Below are 8,024 nucleotides of genomic sequence, written 5' to 3' on the forward strand. Positions count from 1 at the left end.
GAGAGAGGCTGCAGCAATGGAATGTGGTAATAATGCCTTACCCAGTTTGCCTCCTAGTTCCAACCCACAGACCTGGCAACACAAGCGGGAGATGGAGTATCTGTACTCTTTCTCTCTCCCATCATCCTCCCTGGCCTCCGCCGGTCATCCGCCAAGCATGGAGAGGGTCCTCCATGTCCTTCCAGCCCAAGCGAGAATCCAAAATCTCTTTGTCTCCTTATTTAAGCTGGGGCTCTTCTTCCTACCTTTCATCCAAGGCCAAAGCTTCCTTCTAGAGACCTCTTTCTTCTGTGTCCAAGAGAAGATAATTAAAATAGCTATTTATTCAATACTTCAAGCTATCAAGCAGTTAATCCTCATAAAAGTTCTACAAACTAGGAATTAGTTTTATTTTAGATGAGAAGCTCAGAGTCCTAACGTTCCATAATTCATAAAAGGTAGAATCAGGATTCAAATTCACCGTCATCGGGATTTAAAGCCTGGGTTTTAACCTTTATGCCGCATCTCACTCTTACAGTCCTAGGAAAGTGTCCCTGTCCAACTGCTCTCTTGGGGGAAGCTAAAACTCTACGGAGGCTCTATTTGTTCATTAACTCTTTTCCTCTTTAATAATATCTTTATTGAGAGTCTAATTTACGTCATAAAGTTCACCCTTTTCAAGTGTACAGTTCAGTGGTTTCAGTATATTAGCACAGTTGTTATCAATCGTCACTGCCTAACTCTGCAGATCCTGGACACAAGTCACATTGCAGATATACGTTTTGGAGATATTTTATCCAATTTCTGTATTGTCTTTGCAGTTTCTTGATTATGTCCCTTGAAGCACAAAAGTTTTTAAATTTAATTAAGTCAACTTACCTATTTTTTTTTTCTTCCGTTGCTTGCATCTTTGGTGTCATATTTAAGAAACCATCTCTCAATCCAACCGAGGTCATGAAGATTTACTCCTATGTTTTTTTCCAAGAGTTTTATAGTTTTGTTTCTTATATTTATGTCTTTGATATATTTCAAGTCAATTTTTCTATATGGTGTGAGAAAAGGGTACAATTTCATTCTTGTGCATGTGGATACCCAGTTGTCTCAACACCATTTGTTAGAAAGACTATTCTTTCCCCCTTGAATGGTCTCGGCACCCTTATCGAAAATCAATTGCCATAGATGTATGGGTTTATTTCAAGATTCTCAATTTTCTTTCATCGACCTATATGTCTATTCTTATGCCAGTACCATATTGTTTTGATTACTGTAGCTTTGCAGTAAGTTTTGAAATTGGGAAATGTGAGTCTTCCAATGTCACTTTTCATTTCAAGATTGTTTTGGCTATTTAGGAATTTTGCAATTCCATACGGATATTAGAATCAGCTTTTCTTTTTCTGCAAAAAAAAAAAGTTGGAATTTTGACAGGGATTGCATTTGATCTATAGGTGAATTTGAAAAGTATTGCCATATTAACAATATTAACAATATTAAGTCTTCTGATACATAAACATGGATGTCTTCACATTTATTTAGGTCTTTTTTTCTTTCAACAATTTGTAGTTTTCCAAGCATATTTTTACATTTTTAAAGTTTATTCCTATTTTATTCTTCTTGATACTATTGTAAATATAATCATTTTTAATTTCATTTTCAGATTGTTCATTATTATCGTATAGAAATACAATTGACTTTTGTAGATTAATTTTGTATCCTAAAACCTTGCTGAACTCCTTCATTAGTTGTAATAGATTTTTTCCTATATAATAATATCATGTCACCTATCAATAGACATGGTATTACCTCTTCCTTTCCAATCTGGATGCTGGGACCTTACTTCACCTTTCTGCTTCTCTGGCATCCCCACATGGCAGAGGACATGGCCACCAGCAGTTTGGAGATAACTTCCTTGCTAGCTTCAGTTAGAAAAATTCCAGGGGAGAACTCCAAGAGCTCTGTCCTAGGTCATGTACCTTCTCCAGACCAATTGCTGTGGTCAAGGGAACTGCCCTCAGTGGCCCTGCTTAGGTTACAGGGCCCTCCACCATTGCCAGAGACAGGAGACTGTGATGAAGAAGGAGAAGAGCTGCTCCCAGAGGCAAAATCAATTATTGCCAAGAGGATGGCAAGAGGGGTGCTGGGTCGATACAGTATTACCTCACTGCCAATCTCTTTTAGGGGTTAAGCATTGATGTTTCAAATGTAGATATGTTATTGGGGGAAATTTGAATGACTCCATCACCTCCATTAAAATATCATTACGGGTTAATTTATCAAAGTACTGAGCCATAAAAGGAGAAGCCCCAAAGGGCTAGAATCCAGGACAGGACATGTGTTAGTCTGCTTGGGCTGCCATAACAAAGTACCAGAGACTGGGCAGTGTAAGCAATAAAAATTTACTTTCTCACGGTTCTGAAGGCTGGAAGTCCGAGATCAAGGCGCTAGCAGGATTTAGTTTCTTCTGAGGTTCTCTGGCTTATAGACAACTGCCTGCTCGTCACATCCTCATGTGGTCTTTCCTCCGTCCACGTACCTATCCCTGGTGTTTCTCTGTGTCCTAATCTTGTTTTATAACACTAGTCCATTTGGATTAGGGCCCATGCTAAATGGCCTCATTTTGGTTTAATTAACTCTTTCAAGGGTTTACCTCCAAATACAGTCACATTCTGAGGTGCTGGGGGTTAGGCCTTCAACATATAAATCTGAGGGGGGGATGGCGAAGGGAGAGATATAATTCAGTTGATAAAATGCAGTTAAGAAAAGATATATGGTAGGCAAAGGATTATGCGATTACTTATTTTCTGGGGCCAGAAAAAGAAAATTGCATTTGAGTTCACAGGTAAGGAACCAATTGAGATACTTGGCAGCTGGAAGGGCTCCTGAATGTCAGTTGAATGGTCCAGCCACTCATTTTACAGATGAGGAAACTGGGTGCAGAGATGAGACATTGCCCAAGGACATACAAATAACTTATACAAAATGGCCAGTAGACATAGAGATCAGAGTGAACGGGGCAGAGACAGCTAGCCGTCCACTGAAGAGTTCCTTCCATACTGTGGGGAGGGGCTGCCCAGGCCAAGACGCCGGTGCCTGCCCCTCTGCTTCTATGTGTAACCATGTGTGGCAGTCAGAGCCACAGCAAGAAACAGATGGCACACTCATTCCAAACAATCGTGTAGAGTTAATAATGGGATGCACGCAGGCTATGGGGAAAGCTACAAATGATGGTGCGGTTTCCTGAGGCTAGCAACAGTGGGAGTTGTTGCCACCAGTGACACAACTTGGAGGGAGTGACCATACAGAAAGGGCAGTGACAGAAACCGTGGCCCTTTAGTAGAGGAACACAGCCATTAAGAGACGTGGCCGACAAGGAGGGACTGGGGGAAATACTCAGCCACACTCTCCTCTAAACTCCCACCAGTGGCTTCCCTGACAAACCCATTTAGAAGCAGAAAACAAGGGAGCCTATTGGTGCAATCCACACAGGTCAGCCTCCTGACCACAGAGCAGGAAGAAGAAGAGTGGAGAGTGGTTTGAATAAGGACGGAAAGTCTTTCAGAAGAAGCAAGGAACATTCTGGCGATGGAAGGTGGGCAGAAACGAGTGCCTCCCCCTTCAATCGCGCCCATTTAAACATCTTCCCAACCCTCTACGCTGTCTCTTCCCCCAACCTGCTGGCTGGAAGCCAACCCCCAACATGGAAACCACATGAGGAAGAGCAGAGCCTGGATCCCCGAACACCTTTCATGGAGAGGATCACCTCCCGCCCCACCAACCAAACTTGGCATGACTGAGAAACAAATGGCTGTCACGTGAAGCCACTGAGATTTTAGTCTATGTGCTATAGTAGAAGCAGAATCATCAGGACTGGCTTCCTTAGAAGAGGAGCCAGATTTTGATCTGGGTGCGTCTCCCCCAATATGAAGTCAGGTGAGTGAATTTGTATTATCAGAAAGGCATTTCACCTTGCTCAAAATAAAGATGTTGTTGAGCCACAAGCTTTTGTTTTTATTATGTATTTCTTCAGGGATCTTCTGCTGTTAGCTCTAGTTCAGATCTCCTGCTTTGTCAAAGGCCCTGTTTTTCTTTTTGTGGTTGAACAAGACTTAAGCTGGTGAATTATCCACTATTCAGCAAGGAAAACATGTTTTTTATTGCAAATCACTTTAGAGTTTTGTTGGCAGGGTCTGTTCCAAAGCTTGGAAGAGGGTCTGGATAAAAGCCCGGATCCCGGACCCTCAGGCTCTCTTGGCATCTCCAACTTTCAGTTTCTCCATCTTTCAGTTTCTCCATCCCTAAAACTGGGTCAGATCATGATGTTTGCGAGGGCCTGTGGGGAAAAAAATGCCTTGTCAGGTGCCTCAGAGTCTCTCCGGAGATTCACACACCATGACCACTCCTCACCCCCAGGCATCTACTCCTTGAGAAGCTGATATGCACCCCCGACTCCACCCCACAGGTTGAGAATATGAGCATGTCACTGGCTGGAAAGTGTGATCATACGACCGAGGGGAATCCCTTGCTGATCAGAATTGCTCGGATTTCAAGAACCATATGTAGAACTCTGGGGCTTTCCAGCCAGAACACAATACATGGCGCTTCCTTCAGTTGGGATGTTTAGACAGGCCCGACCTTTAGCATTGAGGTCTGTTCAGGAGACTTTATGATCTCATTGGTCTTAGTTTGTGGCTTCTCCGTGGGCAAAGGAAAAGTACACAGAGTTGGTCGCCCTCCAGCCTTCCTGCCTACAGTATTCATACCCATTAGGATTATATTCGATCACACATAGCAGACCTAACAACAATGTCTATCTCAGGCATGAACCACAGACCAAATAGACGGGAGCAGGCAGACTACAGGGGGAAATAAATATAGGTGAAGATGACTTGCTCCTACTTTCACATGCTTTTCTCATCTCTGGCTGCCTAATTTGATGTCGGCCCCCTTCATGTGACTCTATTTTCTTTTTCTAAATGGCGCTTACCACCATTTGACATCATATGCTGGCGTTTATTATTTATTTACCAGTCTTGGTCACCACTGTATTCCCCAGTTTCTAGAACAGTGCCAAGCATATACTAGGTGCTCAATAAATATGTGTTAACTAAATAAATAGCTTATTTCATTTGAAGTTTCTCGACAAATTAATATGGCAAGCAAGGCAGAGGGTACTGTTACTCATTTCACAGATGTAGAAACTGAGCCCAGAAGGTGACTTCACTAAATCCACTGGGGAACTGAGAGAGCTTCAGTCCTTTCGATTCCTAATCAGCGGCTGCGTGTTTGGGACGAGGGCAGAGAGGCTTTTGGCACACCCCAGACCCGTGCCCCAGATCAGCAAAAGGTCTCATTGGGGCCTCTGCTCAGAAAGTTGGTAAACCACTCTGGGATAAGGCAAAAAGAAAAGAAGATAATAAGTTATTCCTATAAGGAGACTAGAAACTATTGAGTTCTGGGTCGGGAGAGGAAGACTGGCATCATTGAACATGGGACCTTTCGGGGCCTTCAGTTCCACCCTCACTCCTGTTACTTACTCTGCCCCGAGAGATGGCACTAGCAGGGGCTGCATGTCTGCTTACGGAGTATGCCTAAGTCGGAGTGTAGTTAGTATTCACACCCTAGCAGAAGGCAGGCATGCTGCGTCACAGAACAGGCAGACATCAGTCTCCAAAACCAACACAAGAGGCTTTTGCGCCACCTGGTGGACATAGTTTTAAACTGCAGGCTCCTCTACGGAGAGACGCTTAGGAGCCTGGGTGTTCCCAGAATCCTGGGTAGTGAAGCCAGAACAGAGTAATGTTTCATGAGGACTCGCCCAGTTTGTGAGAGCTCGGCCAGACTCCTGCACTGGGCCAGGCACCAGCCGGTGTCAGAGAGGTCAATATTACAGGGAGGACTTATTAACGAGACTCAGAGGTTGCTCAGAGGTGTCCTGGGATTGGAGGGGATACATCCTTCTCAAACTTTATTCCAGATTCCTAGGATAACAAACTGGGATGCTGCCTGGAGGAGGGCAGCAGGAGGCTCACTTGTTCATTCTGCTCACCTATATATTTGGAAGTGATCTCGAATTGTTTTTGCCCAGAGGAAAAAGTTCCCAACTGAGTTCAGTTCTTCATGAGCCTCTGTGAAACCACCAAACAAATGAAAACCCACTACCACCCAGTAAAAACCTCTTAAAGTTTTTTTCCCCACAGACATCAGATTCTGAAAGATTTTATCTACCAAACTGCATCTTTTCATATTTGTTATATTGGTATTTATGTTTATTATCGTATTGCATCATTTGTTATCATCAAAGGCCTTTGCAACTGCCAGTAGAAGCCATGACGAGCTTCGTGCATTGGCAATACCTCACTGAGTTCACTTAATTTGAGCAAAATAAAGACGTTTGGGAGCTCAGTGGGCCAGTGCCGCTCCATCTGAGGTAAGTGTTGGATTCTGCTCAGCCCTCCTGCAATACTGAAATGGGCCCTGGCTCCCAACCCTGACTTTCTGCTCAGGGCAGTTCCCTGAGGGGAACATGCTCCCTGCCCTGTGCTGAGCCCCTGTCCCAGGCCAGCTGCTTCTCACACTATTTCTCCTTCCGGTTTCACTTCATTTCTGAGAAAAAGGCATAATTTTAATCACCCCAAACCTAGAACTATGCGTCAGAGGCCAGAAGCTCCCACGAAGTGGTGCAGGGAAGCCCCGAGCCCAGGGCCACTTCTCAGTAAAGTCTGTTGGGTGAACAACTGAGGCTCCTTGTGGAATGGCTTCAGATATGTGGGTTTTTTTCTTCCCACAACATCAGTGTCCCACGGAGTGGGATATGTGCGTGGACCTCAGGGACCCCTTCCTTGCCTCTGCAGCCAGCCCTCTTCCTATTTCCCCTGCACCCTGCATTCTCCCTGACCCATCATGATCAGAAGGCCTACCTCCCCACTGCACCTCCAGACCTTACCCCTCCAAAAGGAAAAGGGGAAAAACAGAGCAGAAGCCTGTATGATCCTCCTTAGGGACACGTTCTCTGGCGCCTGCCAAGCAGAATTCACCAGTGCCCCTTTGTCACCCACTGGCCCGATGGGCGTGCCTCTCATTGCATCTCTGCTTGTCTGCTCATCTGCTCGCCAGCTACTTCTGCTTCCTCCACTGATGTGTGAACTTCCCAAGGGTGGGGCCCTACTCTCCTTTGTACAACACCCCCACCTTCACTCCTCCTCATATGAGCAATTAACTTGCAAGGATTTGGGAATTTAAAAAATCAAGATCATGGTCAAAATATGTTTCAAATATGCACATTCAATTTTCAGGACAATCCACACTAATCTTGGGACTGTTCCAGTGGCAGCTTAATTCAAACATCCCATGGAGTGGCCAAGCCAGCAAGGAAGAGGTGACCCGATACCAGTCTTGGACAAGGCTCCTTCTGAGCCAGCATCATCTTTGCATTTGCCACCAGATGCTGGCTAGTTTGGAGACACCACGCCCTTGCTCTGTAAATGAGAAAATACTTGAGTAGAAAATACGGATTGGAGTCATGAGGAGGGACCAGAAGATGAAGTCAAGATCCTGCACAAGAAAGACAATGGGTCACCAGCATCAACCAGGCTTCTTGGAGTGAGAGCCTGAGAAATGGCAGGGCCATCGGGGTTGAAGAGAGTGCCACATGTTGTATTCCTTAAAGTTACACAGTGTTATGTATCAATCACATCTCAGAAAAGCTGGAGCAGGAGAGTGCTAGATCTGGAGCTTCCTTGTGAGGGAAAAAGCCTTTCTCAGCAAGAATCCATGTCATGGAGAAGATGGAGAATCACAGGGTCTGAGCTCTTGGGTGAATGGTCTAAACGGCATGACTGGATGGAGACAGTGACTTGTCTCATTTGTTTCCTTATGAACTTAATATACTCACTTTTTTCATAAACTATTTATTGTTGATAGTAATGTAATCTGGCAAAAAAAAAAAAAAAAGGATATGGCTGGCTCCTCTTTCAGACCATGAGAATATATTTTCTGCTTGTTAGAATTATTTGTGAGAAAGTCCATTTTGACATGTATTGTTTTCAGTG

Source organism: Rousettus aegyptiacus, unplaced genomic scaffold, assembly GCF_014176215.1.
Source record: "Rousettus aegyptiacus isolate mRouAeg1 unplaced genomic scaffold, mRouAeg1.p scaffold_m13_p_1, whole genome shotgun sequence".
Taxonomy (NCBI): Eukaryota; Metazoa; Chordata; class Mammalia; order Chiroptera; family Pteropodidae; genus Rousettus; species Rousettus aegyptiacus.